General features: G+C 35.7%; 1 protein-coding gene across 1 annotated transcript in view; it reads left to right on the top strand.

Moving 5' to 3' along the window:
* Positions 1 to 14,922, top strand: part of GPATCH2L (G-patch domain containing 2 like) — a 67,291-nt gene that overhangs the window by 36,075 nt on the left and 16,294 nt on the right.

Below are 14,922 nucleotides of genomic sequence, written 5' to 3'. Positions count from 1 at the left end.
GCAGAAACATGAGGAAAGATGAGGAGTGAAGAAAGACGTCATATTTGACATTTAAGAGATAGTTTAATTTGTAGAGATAAGTTTCACTTGATCAAGTTCATCCATATTGTAAAGGATTGAGGAGAGTGAGTAAAAGAAAATGAAATCAGTGCAAAAAACTTTTTCTAGGGAATTGAGAAGGGAAGGGAGAAAAGATACATAAATATTATCTTGAGGGGCATGGTAGGATCCAGTAAAAGATTGAGTTTTTTTTCCCCTTAGAATGGGAGAGAATTGGTAAGGGAAGAAATCTGTAGATAGGAAGAGATTGAAGATTAGATAAAAAGCATCAGCCAGGTGGCACAGTGGATAGAGCCCTGGATTTAGGAGGACCTGAGTTCAAAGCCAGCCTCAGACACTTAACACTTACTAGCTGTGTGATCCTGGGTAAGTCATTTAACCCCCATTGCCTCTCAAAAAAAAAAAAAAAGGAGATTATATAAAAGTGGGGATGATCATTGAGGGACCAATCTGCTGCAGAAGACTAGGGAGAAATGGGATCAAGGGCACATGTGGAGGGGTTAGTCTTGGCAAGGAGGAAAGCCACTTTGTTATTAGAGAATGTAGTAAAGAAGGAGAATGAAGGGTGATGATTAAAGTGTTTTGTGGTGAAGAGAAAATGGAGAAGAGGAAGCTCATGGCAAAGGGTCTTAATTTTCTTATTAAATTAAGAGGCAAGGTTTCTTGGATTGTTTAAATGTTCCATTTGGTGTGAGGGTAAGTGAAGGTTTAGGTGAATGGTGGTGAATGGATTAGGAACTAATTAGGAAGAATTAAAGGATTACCATGGTGAAATTAAGGTTAGATAAAATAAATTTGTTAAGTACCAGTTAGCTCAGTAGCATGTTGCATGATTTCTTCCAGTTGAGTTTATTTCTCCTCTAATATTCATAATTTCTTTATTTTCTTATTTTTAATTGCATATTCAATTCATTCATTTTTTTTCCTTTTTCATTACTTTATGTTTGCAGGAATATGATTTTTCCACTGAGGATTGCTTTAGCTGATCCAAGAAATTTTGACAGGTTGTCTCATCATTATCATTCTCTGTTACATGGTTACTAATAGTTTTTGTGATTTGTTTTTGGACCTGTTTATTATTCAGGATATCATTAGTAAGCTTTTATTTAGGTCTGTATCTTTTACTTGTGATCTCTGTGTTTATTACTACTTTATTTGTGCTGTGGTATATAAAGGATATTTAGTATTTTTGCATTTTTACATTTATTTTAACCTCTGTTTCCCAGTAAATGATCTCTTTTTGTAAAGGTACTATGTGGTGCTGAGAAATAAGTATATTTTTTCATGATCCCAATTGGAAGATTCTTTAAGTCTTTCACCTCCAAATTCTTGAACAGTTTGTTCAGTTCTGTCTTTTCATTTTTGTCTTTCTTCTAGATTATAATTTTGTTACAGTCATTTTGGGTTTTTTTGGTCATGAACTTTTCCCGTCTCCAAAGATCTGATAGTTAATTTCTTCCATGCTCTATTAATTTGCTTATGATGTCATCCTTTATGTCTAAATTATTTACTCATTTTGAGCTTAACTTGATTTACAGTGTGTGATGTTGGTCTGTGCCTCATTTCTGTTAGAGTTCTTGTCCTGGTAGCTGGGATCTCAAAAAAGTACTGCTATAAGTATTTTGGTGGATAGTGGGACTTTCTTCTTATTGATGGCTTCTTTTGATTTTAAGCCTACTAAATGCATCCAGTTCAAAGGGTATGGACATTTGCATACTTCTAACTTGCTTTCCAAAATGGTCATACCATTTGATGGCTCCACCACAACACCTCCAAAATTGACTACAGACAGTTCTTGCTTTATGTAAATGGATCATTCTATAGATCTCTGTATGTCAAGCCATTTTTATGTGCAGATTTGCCTGTGGATGTGGGGAGTTGGGAGAGGGGAGGGATCTGGCATATGGTTCAAGGATATGTCAGGGTCAGAGACAGAAAAGTGAGAGCAGGAGAAGGAATATGCAGGAGACAGGGCCAGCTATGTGGGGGCCTTGCCAGAATTAAAAGTAAGAGAATGCAGGGACAGACATAGGGGGATGGTCACAGACACAGATAGAAAACAACTGGAGATGTGTTGGGACTAGGGACAGATATGTGGTCCTTGAGTATGGACTTGCCACCAGTGGCACTCTCTGTGTATCATTCTTCTGCTTTCATGTGGAGGTGGTTTTTTAAAGGGACTTTTCTTTTGTTGGGGGGTGAGGGTAAAAGGCCACAGAGTGTTGAGCCAAGGGACAAGAATGGAGAGAAGAGGGAGCACAGTGCTGTACAGTATAGTTAATATAGTTTGTTGGTTTTTTTATTTTTTGGAATACAGAATTCTTTCAGAATTCATTATGCAAAGTTTAATTTATGTAATGAGAACATATTTAAAGTGAGAACACTCTATATTGCCATATTTTTGTAAATTTTTAGGCTATAAGGTAAAACCTCAGGGTTATATTATTTGCATTAGTGATTTAGAGCATTTTTTCATGTAGCTGTGGGTACTTTGCAATTCTTTTGAGAAATGTTCATATCCTTTGACCACTTTTGTATTGGGCAATAGTTATTAGTCGGTTGTGGTATGTGTGTGTGTGTGTGTGTGTGTGTGAGAGAGAGAGAGAGAGAGAGAGAGAATTATATGACACCAAACCTTTCACATTTAATAAAAAAATTTTCCCATTCAAATATTTCACTTCTTATCCTAGGTGCTTTAATTTTGTCTGTGAGAAAGCTTTTCATTTCATATAATAACTGTTTGGCTTAGACTATATCTTCTACCCATAGCTGTGAGAGGTATATGATTTGCTTTTTGTCTAATTTTTTTAATAGTATGAACTTTAATGTTAAAGTTCTATATCCATTTAGAATATATTGTCAAATATGGTCTAAGGTGTTGATCTAAGCCTAATTTTTCCCAGACTACTTTCCAGTTTTCTCAGATTTTTTTTATTAAATAAGGAGTTTTTCCTATGTAATTGATAGTTCAATAAAAAGGAAAAAATCTCCTGGTCCTGATAGAAATCATCATAGGAGAAATTCTATCAAACTTTTAAAGAACAATTACTTTATACTTTATGTACTTTATACATTTTTCTCAAAAATTGAGAAATAAAGAATTTTACCAGAATGCTTTTATGAGACAAATTTAGTCCTAATACCTAAGCCAGGGAAGGATAAAACACAAAAGGAGACCTATCATTAACCAATATTGATTCAAAAACTTTAAACAAAATCCTGTCAAAAAAAACTGTGGTAGTTTATCCAAGAAATCATTTATTAGAACCAAGTTGAATTTATATCAGGAAAATAATTAACATAATTAATCATATTTAAAACCAAAACATTCAAAACTACTTGATTATTTCAACAGATGCAAAAAAAAGCCTTTGACGAAATATATCACATTTATGCAGGAAAAAAAAAACCTACAAAGGAACCTTTTTTTAATGTCATAAAAAGCACCTATCTAAACCAAAAGAAAGCATCATATGCAATGAAGACATATTAGAAACTCTTCCGGTAAATAAAAGAGTAAAGTAAGGATGCCCATTGTTCCATGTTATTTGATATAGTTCTAGAAATGCTAACAAGAGCAATAGGATGAGAGAAAAAATTAAAGGCATAAAGATAGGTAAAGAGGAGATAAAGTTATTCCTATTTGTTGATGATATGATATACTTGACTTGGGAATCAGCAAAGATGCTAATTGAGAAAATAGCCACAGCATAGTTTCAGGTTGCAATATAAACCCTCAAAAATCAACTGTGTTTCCATATAATAATAATAATAATAATAATAATAATAATAATAATAATAATAATAATAATAAAAGAAGCAATAATGGAAAGGGGAATCCCATTCCAGATAACCAATCTACTAATGCACATAAAAGGCTTGTATAGATTCAGTTATTAAGTTTGTTTAGTTTTTTTGCAGTTGTGCCTGACTCTTCCTGACTCCTTTTTGAGTTTTCTTGGAAAAGATACTGAAGAGGTTTGCTATTTCCTTCTCCAGCTCATTTTGCAGCTGAGGAAACTGAGGCCACAGGGTTAAGTGACTTGCCCAGGGTCACACAGCCAGCAAGTGTGAGGCCAGATTTGAACTCAGGAGGATGAGTCTTCCTTATTCCAGGCCTGGCACCAAGCCACCCAGCTGCCATCAAAGTATTCCTTTAAGAAATATCTGTACGAATATTCAGTGTTATGATTGGGCTGTACCATCATAATAAAAGTGACAGTAATAACAAAGTTAATCTACACTTTTAATACTATACTAATCAAATTACCAAGGGGTTACTGTATAGAACGTGATAAAATAACAAAATTCATTTGGAAAAACAAAAGACCTAGATTATCAAGGGAAATGATAAAAAGAAGTAGGGATGAAGAGAGAATAGCACTTCTAGACCTTACTATGTTATAAAGGATCAGTCGTTAATGAGCTCCCTCTTCTAACCTGTTTCTGTGTTATTCCCTTTATGAATATAAATATAAATCTCGCCTCCCTTTTTATCTGCTAAGATTCACTCTTAACAGTATGAGTTCATAAGGGAATCACTCTTGAATAGAATCATTATCGTGTAGGTCTTAGATCATATGAGTCAGTCTCATTCCTTTCCCTCATCATGATCAGTCTCTTCTCAAAGGCCGTGCGATCAATTATAGTTCAGACCCTGCCCCCCTTCCCTGGCTATTCTGAGTGCCATTTTCCTAGGAGCTTACATATCCCTTCTCCTGGAGGTGGGTACTACCTACCCATGAAGACACAGTAGTCTCTGAGAAAGTTGTTTCTTTTTTTTTTTTTAGTGAGACAGTTGGGGTTAAGTGACTTGCCCAGGGTCACACAGCTAGTAAGTGTCAAGTGTCTGAGGCCAGATTTGAATTCAGGTCTTCCTGAATCTAGGGCCAGTGCTTTATCCACTGAGCCACCTAGCTGCCTTGAAAGTTGTTTTTTTTTTTTTTGGTTTTGTTTTTTTTGTTTGTTTGTTTTTAATTTTTTAGTGAGGCAATTGGGGTTAAGTGACTTGCCCAGGGTCACACAGCTAGTAAGTGTTAAGTGTCTGAGGCCGGATTTGAACTCAGGTCCTCCTGAATCCAGGGCCAGTGCTTTATCCACTGTGCCACCTTGCTGCCTCGAAAGTTGTTTCTTAATGCACACACTTTCCCCAGACTAAACTCATAATGAAGTCTCTATCTTTTACTCCAGACATATACTTAATCCCCATGGGAGAGGAGTGCTCCTCAGTGCCACGCTCCTTTCTAGTTCCCATTCTCAGTCTCATACCTCTGCTGCTTCTCTTATTCATTCACAGCACTCCATCTTGCTGAGAGACTAAGAGGAATCACCATCTCTTCCCTATTTTCTTATGGACTTAGGGTATATCACTCATTCCCCTCTATCCCCTACTTCTTCATTAACTTATGAAGAAGGGCAGCTGTCATGGGATTAAAATCATCAGATGTTTGTTTCCCTTCTTTTCTGATATATTAAGTTTTGCTTAAGTCTTCATTGTATCATTTTTATACTTTGATGGTCGCTCTTTATTCTTTTGTTTATTCTATTGTTTAATATTGTTTAATCCTTTCCCCCAAAAAACTCTAAATATGAGATTTCATTACTTGCTTTTTTCTTTATAGCTTTACTTACCTTTCTTATATCCCAGTTGCTTGAGGTCTTTGCTAGCTGAATATTCTTCTTACTTTTGTTTTTCTTTTTGCAGGAGTACCATAAAGACCTCTGTTTTGTTTTAAAATTGATGATTAAGCCCAGGTTTGCAGGGTATGTCTTGTTGGAATATATGATTCCATTTTATTATGTGATTTTTTTCGTGTGGCTATGGAATAATCCTGTGTTATTTGAGCTTCCTTTCCTTCATATTTAAAAATCTCTTTGTTGCTTGCAAAATTTGTTTATTACTGACATTGTTAAATTTAACCAGTGTGTTTCTTAGAATTTGTACGATAGGGCTTTTTCTTTTTTTCTTCTACTCATGGTTATCTGCTATATATTTCCATCAACAATTTGTTGTCTGTATTCACAAGTCCTAGACAGTTTTCTTTGGTATTATCATGTTCTTCTGGGAAAACTATAATCCTTTAGTTAGCTCTGTTTATCCTGTGTTCAAAGTCTTATATAGAATTCATATGTTCTTTTAATATTATTGCCTATTTTCTTTTCTCAAATTTTCTTTTAATATTTTTGCATGCCAAATCTGTTTATCTTTCATTTCTTTTTTTGGTTTTTTGTTAGAAAAACCTCTTAATTTTTTTGTGTGTTTTGGGCTGTTGCCTTTTATATTTAGATCATATAGCTATTTATAACTTATTATAACAATAATTATAATAGTAAGAGCTAGCATCTATTAAACACTTACTCGGGGCAGCTAGGTGGTGCCGTGGATAAAGAACTGGCCCTGGGTTCAGGAGGACCTGAGTTCAAATCTGACCTCAGACACTTAACACTTATTAGCTGTATGACCCTAGGCAAGTCACTTAACCCCAATTGCCTCACTACCACCACCCCCCCAAAAAAAAAAAAAAAGGACACTGAAAACACTGTGCTAAGCACATTACAATTACTGTCTCATTTGATCTTCCCAAGAAGTCTGGAAGTTAGGTACTATTATTAGTCTTATTTTGCAGATGAGGAAACTGAAACAAAAACAGGTTAAGTGACTTGCCCAGGGTCACACAAGCAAATGTTTAAGACAGAATTAGAAATCAGAATCTTTCATTTCTTTAGAGAGGTTCTCTATCCTGGATGCTTTTTTCCTAATCTGTTGTGTTTTTAAATTCTCCAGTAAAAAGCTCTAAATTCTCATCTATATTTGTTTTTAATTTCTTCTTTTGTAGATTCTATTACCCTTTTGAACCATTCTGAATTTCTTCTTGTTCCATTTTCTCTGAGGAGGCTGCAGGAGTCTTTTATCAGGCACTGTTGCATCACCTTCCTTCATATAATAATATCTGTTAAGAGATCTTTGTATTCTCCTTGAGATTTTATTCATTTTTCCTGATGGTTTTAGGATCTTCTCAGTTTTGTCTATTTGTGTGCTGGGCTTTTATTTAGACTTTTTCTCTGGAAATTTTTGATGTTTCATCTTTTTTTGTACTTTTCACTTTCTGATCCCTCCTTTCTTGCTGATGAGTAGACTTTCCAAGGATGGGAAGGATTCCTCCAGTTGGGGAATGTGGAAGTTGCCAGCCTGTGTCTTTGCCTTAGGTAACTCCTGGGGGCACAGCTTCAGGGGTCCCTGTTCATTATTTACATGTGTTCTGGTGGGTAATGTGTGAAGGCTGGTGGAGAAGAATGCTGAGTGAGCTCTCTTGAATATGAAACTCTCCTTGTGTTAGGTCATATAGTCATTCTCCTTGTTAGGGATTCTCTTCTGCAATAGCCTTCTCACAGGTCTTGCTGGTTATGTTTTCTTTCTTACATCTGTACTCTGTACAGTCACTAAAATAACCTTCCTTATACACAGACCATGTCATGTCCCTAAACAGCTTCCAATTAAATGTAACTTTACAACTTCCAAAATTATTTCTTTAAACAGCTGATGTGACATAGAGTAGTACAAGTACTATTATCCCCAATTTATAGATGAGGAATTGAAGTGCAGTGGAATGGACCTCCTCATTGTCACCACTAATCAGTGACAGAGTTCATAATTAAACCCAAGTCTAGCCTTTTTTTCTACTGCACTTTCTGTCTGAGTCCTCCTCTGCTTAAAAAAAAAAGTATCCTGTAGCCCCTTTTTGCCAGCCTAGTAAGTATCAAACTTTTGTTACAGCTTTATCTCATTCTCTTCCTGTCCATGTATGCTAGACTTCAGTTAAATTAGACTACTTACCATGCCTTGAACATGCCCTTTGCTTTCCTGACAACCGACTTCCTTCTACACTGTCAACAAATGAGATTATACATGTAAAGCACTTTACAAATCTTAAAGTGCCATATAAATACCAGCTCTATAGTTGAAATAGTCTTCCCTATTTTTGCCTGTTAAATTCCTCTTTATCCTTTAAAACACAACTAAAATGACACTTCCTCTAAGAATATTTCCTTGGCTTCCACTGACCCTTCTCTCTTTTGAACTCAAAATAGTTTGTACCTTTTTAATGCTAAATATGTATCATTTTATAACAGACAATAGTTTATGTGTCATATACATGCCTCATTTCCTACTAAACTGTAAGGTTCATGAGTGTAGAGTTATACAGTGGTCATTTAGGAAATATTTGTTGAAAAACTCAGCTAAGAATGTAAATGAAAAGTAGTGCATTCACTAAATTATTTATTGGAGTAAATGATAAAAGGGTAGGTATTGAACAAGGAAATAGAAATATGTAATATGTTGGCAACATTTCAGGATCTTAAACAGACTTTAACTTGTTTATTTATTAATTGGCTTTGATCAAAAGGTGAAAAAGTTGAAAAGGGTTTGAGCTTTCTATTTATTTCTGGGACACTTTGGTTCCATGTTTTCTGTTAGCTCTGGTAACAGCTCTGAATTGGTCAGAGTCTCATTACTTACTTGGAGAGATGATGATATATCATTATTTAAAAAAAAACACCTGGGGGCATGTAGGTGGTATAGTGGATAGAGCACCAGAGTTCAAATCCAGCCTCAGACACTTATTAGCTGTGTGAACCCTGGGCAAGTCACTTAAACCTGTTTGCCTCAGTTTCCTCAACTGTAAAATGAGCTGGAGAAGGAAATGGCAAACCATTCCATTATCTTTGCCAAGAAAACCCCCAAAAGGGTCATAAAGAGTTCGACATAACTGAAAAAAGTACCATTGTTCTATATTTTGTAGATTTGAAAACATTCAGATCCTGTTGGTAACATGAATCAAGTCCATCATATGCTCTGATCTGAACTTGGTGTCCACTAACATGAAAAGGCTTATTGAACTATCATGATTTTAGTTAGAGACCTTTGTGAGTCAAATTTGAGTAAAACTAGTGGAAACTTGATACTGTTAAGATATTTTTCTATTCTACAGCCCATTGTGGTTCCTCTCTAATCGTTAAAGCTATCCTTCCTTGTTTGCTCCTAGTGTCTTAGACCCAGATCTTTCTCTATGTATGAGTTAATAAAAATCTGTAGTGTTTGTTACTTAGTGCTGAAATAAATGTTAATTGATGTTGAAGATAAATCAGTAAAGACCGTGTATTGTGGTCCTCAGAAACAACAAGTTTATTCATGATAGTGACTATAATTATAGATCTCTTAGCTAAGGTATGTTAAACTCCTCATCCTGATATAAAATATGAATTCTTTTAATGAATTTTCCAAAATGAGTGGCTTTAAAAACAACAGTGGCAAAACAATGCTCAAGGTAACTTGGCATAATAAATATATAGTACTTTTTATCATTAGAAGTGACTAAAACATCTTTTATTCTTAATCTAAAAAAGAAAGTTATTTCCGTTATTCTTTGCTGGCATTGTTACTATAAATAAACAGGTTTGTCCAAAATATTTTCTTCCAAAAGTACATACCTGCCCCAGAGACATAGTCATCTGGTGCCTACTTTCCTAAACAATAATGCAATTTTAATAGCTCACCTGTGTGTTTACATTTTCAACGAATTGTTAATAATGTGCAACATTCACCTTGTGATTTATTTTAGCTGTTTGTCTAAAGCAGTTATTTGAAATGAGGAATTTTACTTATTGCTTTTGTAGCCTAATTTACTTTGCTAATTAATTGTCCAAATAGTTTCTTTCAGAGAGGTTTGCCTCCTCCCTGGGGAATTCACTGGTCCAACTTCATGTCTTTATTCACCTATGAAACAAGCAGTTGTCAGGGTCTGTAGGAGGTTTCCCCAAATTTCACCAATCTCCTTTCTACCTCTTCCCTTCTGAAAGTTTCTTCCTCACATTTTCTTATGACAGTTTGTCAGGATTTATCCTTTGTTTCTTTCACATTCAACCTTTTTTATACTTTATTGTAATCCTAGTTCTTTTGTCCTCCAGAACATCATATTCCAATCCCTCCAGTCCGTTAATTTAGAAACTGCTAAATCTTGTGTTATCCTGACTGTGGCTTCATAGTATTTGAATTGTTTCTTTTTGGCTGCTTGCATATTTTCTCTTTGACCTGGGAGCTCTGGAATTTGGCTGTAATATTCCTGGAAATTTTCATTTTGGGATCAAGATGTGATTCTTTGGGTTAAGTGACTTGCCCAGTGTCACACAGCTAGTAAGTGTCAAGGGTGTCGAGGCCGGATTTGAACTCAGGTACTCCTGAATCCAGGGCCGGTGCTTTATCCACTGTGCCACCTAGCCGCCCCTGATTTTTATTTTTTAAAAATTTTTTCAAATTAATTTTTTTTTTTTGGTGAGGCAATTGGGGTTAAGTGACTTGCCCAGGGTCACACAACTTGTAAGTGTCAAGTGTCTGAGGTCAGATTTGAACTCAGGTCCTCCTGACTCCAGGGCCAGTGCTCTATCCACTGCACCACCTACCTGCCCCTCAATTTTAATTCTTTAGGAATTATTTTCTTCAGTAAACTTTTGTACCTCCTTTTCCATTTGGCCAGTTCTGCTTTTTAAAGAGTTCTTGTCTTCAGTAATTTTTTTATATCTTTTTCCATTTGGCCAATTCTGCTTTTCAAGACATTCTTCTCTTCATTGAATTTTTGCGCCTCTTTTACCATCTGGTCTATTCAGTTTTTTAAGGTGTTATTTTCTTTAGTATTTTTTTTATGCCTCCTTTACTAAGCTGTTGACTCCTTTTTCATTATTTTCTAACATCACTCTCATTTCTCTTCTCAATTTTTCTTCTAGTTTTTTCTCTTACTTGATTTTTACAAATTCTTTTTGAGTTTTTCATGGTCTGAGACCAATTCATATTTTTCTTTGAAGCTTTTGATGTGGCATTTTTGACTTCGTTATCTTCTTTTGAATTTGTGTTTTGATCTTCCCTGTTACCATAGTAACTTTTGGTAGTTAGGATCTTTTACTGCTCTTTGCTTATTTTCCCAGCCTATTTCTTGACTTTTAACTCTAAAGTGTGGCTCTACTTCTGGAGTGGAGGGGCACCACTATCCCTTGCTTTAGTTTTTTTGTGCAGCTCTTTCAGGGATAATTCAGGGGGAGGGGCAGTGGCCTGTAAATCTTCTGTTCTTCAGATTCAGAATCCAAAAAGAGCTTGGCAGATTGGACTTTGGGCCAAATCTTAGATGAAAATATATGGGGATTGGGATATGTAAATGTTTATATGCTGATTAAAAAATAATCAGCTTCACAAATGTAAGATGAGATGGCATGTTTAGATAAGTTACTTTGAAAAAGATAACTGAAAAAGGGTTTAGTGGACAGCAAGTTCAGTATGAAGCAGCAATGTGATGCATCAAAAAGCTAATACAATGCCAGGTGGGGACCAAGTTTTAATTGGGGAGCTAAGCGGCAGCCTTCCTCAAAACAGAACAGGATTTATTTATTTGTTTGTTTGTTTGTTTATTTTTTAGTGAGGCAGTTGGGGTTAAGTGACTTGCCCAGGGTCACACAGCTAGTAAGTGTTAAGTGTCTGAGGCTGGATTTGAACTCAGGTACTCCTGACTCTAGGGCTGGTGCTCTATCCACTGCACCATCTAGCTGCCCTGAACAGGATTTATTTTAACAAGAACGAACTTAAAAAAAACCCCACAAACAGGATCAGTAGGATCAAGGGAAAGGAAATAAATTGGGGAAAGGGAAATTATACAACCTGAAAAATAACACCGCCCAGGAATCAGCTGAGAATACACAGCAGAGCTCCTGTCGCCTTCCAGCCAGAATGCCGGAAAGAAAAAAAAACTTCCTTCCTCCCCGCACACTCCACACAACTCCCAGCCATTTGGATGGCCACTCTGATAGTCATATGACTGCCCTCACTAGGCTTCCAATTATTATAATTTTGCCAGGCCCATGTAGGCGTTGGCGAGTGGTGATGATGTGAGGTGCCAGCGCCATGGCAATGACAACAACCAGTGGATGGAGCACCGTGTGGTTTGTGGATCCCCAGGCCAGTGTGCACCAAGGCATAAAAACCTTAAATAACAATTAATTCTTTACATTACTATTTTGTTAAATTTGTTGTCTTTACTCACCAAGGCAAGGTGTATACAATATAGTTTAGAAATAGTTGCATCAGAATGTATATGATTTAGAATTTTTTGTCCTTTTAGAGAAATTAGCTTTTATTATATGGGAAATTCTCCAATCCATATTATTTATTCCCTATAGGAGTTAGATATTACTCTGTATGCATGTAAAGAAGATGATTTCTATTTCTAGTTACTTTACAGACATAAATTTGCACTTAGAACTTCTAGGAAGGCAGAAACCATGTATTTATATAAAGTATTTTATGTCTAGTTTAATAAATATATTGATGCTCTTTTTAAAAATTAGCTTGTTTTTAGTTCTTAAATATTTCATTTAGATACTTAAAACTCTGCATAGTAGAATTTTAGCATTGAAATAAGGAAATAGGCAAGATCCACTGATTTTGGAGGAATATTATTTTACTATACGAAGTTGTTTTCTGAGGTTCCTTTATTGAGGTACAAATAACAAGCATGAATGCAAACTATAATCATCAAAGCCTCTTTGTCTAATTGATCACAGTAGAGTTGATTAATTTGGTCGAGTCACTCTTACTCCACTTAAAATAAAGAATATGTCCAGTCATTCTCAATAATAGACTTTAAATTACAAAAGTTCTTTCAAACTAGAGTTTTGTGTGTAGATAGGTGTCAGGAAGCTCAGTCAGGCCCCAGAAATCATCTTATAAATTATCAAGCTAGTTATAGAATCTGAATCATTCCTGAGTTTGGAGCAAGTTTAGCATTCTAGACAACTGCTGTGTGAGAAGGAACTATTTGGGGGAAAGGAAAGACCTTGATTCTGGCCTTGGCCTAGGTCTCCTTCCTCCCATTTCCCCCCCTTTGGCCAAAGGAAGACCTTACTGTCTGTAGAAAATCCATCTATTTGGACTTTGTATGGGTTATGGCAAATGCCTTTGGTCAGCACACAGTGTTGAGCAAAATTATCTCTGTATTTACATCTGTAACACTTTGTTATAATAATCTTGTTTTAAATCGAGACAATATAACGTCTCCTAAGGTCCATATGGTTTCCACCTCTGTAGCTTTATCAAATTTAGATGAAAAATTAAATTCAATTTCAATCTTTATTTGGCAAGATCACTTATTTGAATTGGTCAATTAAAGCTAATGTTAACAGGGCCAGTACAATTCCTTGAATAAGGAACTTGCACAAAAGGTTGGAACTTTCTCCGAACCAGATAGAGATTTCAAATGTCTGAAAGAGAAAAAAAGGAGTAGAGTCATACAGAGATCTTATAGCCCAGAAGCAACTTGCAGCCCAGAAGCAACCAGCTGGTGGTAAAAAGGAAGGTAGGATCAAGCTATCATAGAGAGAGGGCATAGTAAGAAGAGAAGTCCATCAGTCCTACAGGTATCTCACTGCAGAAGACTCCCACCAGTGTACCTAAGAAAAGGAAGGTCCCAAGAAAGGGACTGTTTTCCCCCCAACTTCCCAGTGTTTATGCATAGGCAGTGTAATATAATCTACTGTTTTGTTACTCAAATGTGTCCAGTAACATGAATTTCCCCTCAATTCCAGAGAAGCCAGTAGTTAGAGATAGATATAGATATGTAAGTGTAAATTAAAGCAGAGCACCCTACCTCTGCCTAAAGATTACCAATTTCCTTAAATGAGGGTTCAGAGACATTGTGATTGGACTCAGAACTCTTTATCTTAATTAGACCTGCTAAAGGCACAGAAGAGGGCTCTTAGTTTAAGCCATACATATCTCTACAGTATCCATCCACAAGTGCTCATCCCGTTTCCACTTTAAGACTTATAATTATGGGGAACCTACTTCCTTCAAAAGAAATCTATTTTTGAACTAGAAATGTTTCCTTTTATTGAACTGAAATCTGCCTTTCTATCTGTTGCTCTCTGGGGACAAACAGAACAAGTCTATACCTTTTTCTATATGACAGTCTTTGGGATTCTTCAAGACAAGTATCATCTGCCTCTATCCTTCCCTTCTTCCCACTATCCTGAGGCTTTCTCTCTTTAGGCTAAATAGCTCTAGTTTCTTCTACCTTCATAATGGGTCATGTTTTCTAGTTACCTCACCATCATCCTGGTTGCTCTCCTTTTGTTGTCAGTGTCCTTAATCAAGTGTAGTACTTGAATTTGAATACAGTATTCCAAATGTGGCTTACCAAATCACCTCTCTTGATTTGGACACTATTAATCACAGGCTCAACTAATATTTTTAATTTAATTAAAAGTTTAAAAAAAAAGAAATAACATTATTTGACTACTGTTCTATAATAGGATTAAAAACCTGTGTATTTGGAGGTAGGAGAGTTAAAATTAACTACTAATAAAGTATTATCCAAATGCCTATGTTCACATAGGCATTAAACTTTTCAATGTTTTATTCATTTGAGAATAGATAACATCAATGATTTAAAAACATGACTCTTTAGTTCTTATACCTAAAATCATCATTCACAAACAATATTTCAAAATTAATACTGTATACCTGCTGCTCTGAAGTCAGGTGGTAAAGGATCTACTACTATTGGTGAAATTATGGATTTCCTTTAATTAATTCTGGATGGTCTTAGGCAAAAGTTTGATTAAAATTGGCAGAGGGGGGCAGCTAGGTGGCACAGTGGATAAAGCACCGGCCCTGGATTCAGGAGGACCTGAGTTCAAATCTGGCCTCAGACACTTGACACTTACTAGCTGTGTGACCCTGAGCAAGTCACTTAACCCCAATTGTCTCACCCCCCCAAAAAAATTTGGCAGAGGGACTATTCAAATTTTTCTATTTTCCATGAT

Source organism: Dromiciops gliroides, chromosome 2 (genome assembly GCF_019393635.1).
Source record: "Dromiciops gliroides isolate mDroGli1 chromosome 2, mDroGli1.pri, whole genome shotgun sequence".
Lineage (NCBI taxonomy): Eukaryota > Metazoa > Chordata > Mammalia > Microbiotheria > Microbiotheriidae > Dromiciops > Dromiciops gliroides.
This window is presented reverse-complemented; position numbering and strand designations above follow the sequence as displayed.